This window comes from Gracilinanus agilis, chromosome 3 (assembly GCF_016433145.1).
Source record: "Gracilinanus agilis isolate LMUSP501 chromosome 3, AgileGrace, whole genome shotgun sequence".
In the NCBI taxonomy this organism is placed as follows: domain Eukaryota; kingdom Metazoa; phylum Chordata; class Mammalia; order Didelphimorphia; family Didelphidae; genus Gracilinanus; species Gracilinanus agilis.
The window spans coordinates 253,367,025-253,370,212 of record NC_058132.1 but is presented as its reverse complement, the minus strand read 5'-3'; the positions used below and the strand labels follow the sequence as shown (position 1 = coordinate 253,370,212).

Genomic DNA, 3,188 nt, shown 5'->3' with positions numbered 1-3,188 from the left:
CATATACAAAATGCTATTTATATTTATTTATATTTATCTTCTTGTGACTAAGAAGCTTTTCTTTTCTTTCTCACTTCACTTTATTTTTTTAATATCTATCCCTGACTCAGATAGATAGTTCCACTTCTCCTGGCAGCTAGATACTCCCCACAACAAATACTTTTTTTTGAAGAGTGGAAAGTACAGAAAAACCAACAAATATAACAAAACATTCTGACTGATGGATTCACATCCTCAATCCCCCACCTCAGCAAAGAATCTTAGGAGATATCTTCTAGTATCTCTTCTTTGAGGGCAAGCTTGTGACCTTTTAAAATTAGTGTACTGAGCTGACGACCCAGAACTGTTTATATAACTGTTTCCTGAGCTATCACCTATGGTAGCCAGGATCTCTGGCCTCACTTCATGAGTACCTTGCTGGGAGTGATTGGCATAAAGCTTAAGTTTACCACTGATTTTCACCCATTTAACCTTCCCAGCATCATCTGCTTTGACAGTCAGATTATCCATTGTCTCACCTGTTTTATCATAGTACTTCACAGCTTTTATCTCCATCCATGCATTATCAATGTTTCCAGGGTCATCCACATATCCCTTATAAACCATTAAATGCTCTTGGATGAATTTGTTGAATTGTTCCTCCAGCTTTTTTCAGCCGATGCTTTCCCTAAGGAATTCATTGCTTCTTTACCAAATTCTCCTTTCAAAGTGGCATTGATTTTCTTTCCTGAATTTACTTATGTCCCCTGGGAATGCCCATTCTCCACAGTCTTAACATTTTATGGCTACAAATTGTAGGGTATCTTTACTAGAAAGTGGGAGATCTAATTTCCATGGTTGGCCCTTTTCCATGTAGTAATGAGAGTCTGCGGCTGGTTGAGGCTGGGACCAACAGTTCCTCCTGTGCATTCTGCAAGATTTCTAAGTAGCTCATTTTCATTTTCATATAGGCCATCAGGATTCTTCCTGTCAACAAGTCCATCCTTTCCATTAAACATGGGAGAAAGACCCTTTTTCACCTCTCTGGGGATCTGCCCATGTGGGCCCTGCGAGGCCTTGAGATACCATGTCCTCCGAGAGTTTATATTCGCCCACTCAACCTACCAGGCCCCTTTGTCGTAGGTGAGGTGACTTCGCTCAACCGTGGAGCCCGGGTAGGGTGTCATCGAAGCCTCGCTGTGGACATTCCCTGCAGTACGTGTCCTCTCGAGGCCACCAGCCTGGTCCATTCACCCATCAGGAAAGTCTCCAAGGCCAAAGCCCCTGGCCAGCTCGGAGGTTCGGGAGCCTCTACCCCAGGCCCCGCAGGCTTTCTGAGGTTGCAAGGAGCTGGGCCACTCCCAGTGCCGACATTACAACCGTGGCTCCTGAGACCTCAGGGGTGGTTGGACCAGTGCCTAACCTGCTCCTGAACGAACCGCTGCCTCGTTTATCTCCGTCAGATATGGATATCTCGGCCAGAACGGGGCAGTGGACAGATGTCCCTTCCCCCATGATAATGGCTGCCAAGTGGTCCCAGGGCAAGCGCTGAACTGCTTTCAGGCCGCCTAGTGGGGAGACCCGGGAAGTGCAAGTGCCCTCTGCCTCAAGCCCCGCCCCATTTTGCCCTCTAAAATTTCATCCTTTATGCACTAAGTCATATACCCATTTAAAGCTCAAATTGATATATGGTATATATAGGACGTTAGGCTATACCTGCCCGGAGACTTTTCTAGTTTTCCCAACAGTTTTTGAACAGATAATGAGTTCTAACCCCAATATCTGGGATTTGAAGGTTTATCAAACACTAAACTTCTTATTTGTTTTTTGTTTTTTTAAACCCTTACCTTCCACCTTGGAGTCAAATACTGTGTATTGGCTCCAAGGTAGAAGATTGGTAAGGGTAGACAATGGGGGTCAAGTAACTTGCCCAGGGTCACACAGCTGGGAAGTGTCTGAGGCCAGATTTGAACCTAGAACCTCCCTAGGCCTGGCTCTTAAACCACTGAGCTACCCAGCTGCCCCCTTATTTGTTTCTATATAATCTAATCTATTCCTAATCTGTTCCACTTATCAACTCTATTTCTTGATCATGTTCAAAATTATTTGATTATTAGTTTTGCTTTTCCTTTGCTTTTGTTTGTTTCCTTATTTGTCTTATTCCCTCATTTTTTTCTTATTGCCATATTGCATTCCTATCCCTATACTGAATAGTAATGATGATAATGAACATTCCTACTTTACCTGTAATCTTACTGGAAAAACCTCTAGTTTTTCCTCATTGCAGATAATGCTGGCCCTTGGTTTTGTTATAAATAAAAATTAATCAGGAGGCTTATTACCTAAGCATTTATTAGTAAAGAGAAAGAGAAGGGAAAAATGATTTTCAGCCTTTCTAACTTGAGATAAAGATCCAATCCTCCAGGCACTCCTCTGTACCCTTGTCAGAGATGGATGGCCTGATGAGATAAGGGAACAGATAAGAGGGCAGTGCCAGCCCCAGGGATCAAGTTAGTTAAAGAGCCAGGTCCAGAAAAAAAAAAAAGCCCTCTCTGCTTCTTGAACTGTTTGTTTAAACCTATAGCTCCTCCCAGACGCCATCATAAGCCCATGACTTTCAAACATCATGCGTCAGTTATGCCTGTGCCGGGACCCTGACACTGGGGCCATCAGGCTATCAGACCCACCACATGACCTGGTGACATCTATACCGAGTCTTTCTGAGATGGGCTGAGTTAGAGGTCCCCTGAATATTTACCTCACATAGTTTTAAATAGATACTATTAAAGAAAGTTCTTTGATATTGTATCTTATTAAAAGTATTTTTCTGTAGTTATTGATATAAGCATAGAATTTTTGTTGTTCTTTGACATTATTATAGTTTATTATGTTTGTAGTTTTCCCAGTACTGAAATAGCCCTGCATTCCCCATATATATCCAATCTCTGTAATATGTTGCTGTAATTTTGTTGTTAGTATTTTATTTAAAAGTTTTACATTGCTATTCATTAGGATTATTGGTCTATAGTTTTCTTTCTTTTGACTTGGGTATAAGGACCATTGAGAGTATCAAGTTGATATTGTCTCCATTTTTTGGAATTGATTCTATTTTGTATCACCACCGACATTTTGTATAACTGCCTGAGTCATATTACTTAGCCTCTTACTTAAGTTCAGAAGTTGTCTTCCTCCGAATTAAGTATGAAAGT

The 3,188-nt window shown here is 41.6% G+C and overlaps 1 pseudogene; it reads right to left on the bottom strand.

The window, feature by feature from the left end:
- Positions 1-234: 234 nt before the first annotated feature.
- Positions 235-1,229, bottom strand: LOC123241449 (annotated as a pseudogene).
- Positions 1,230-3,188: the final 1,959 nt, after the last annotated feature.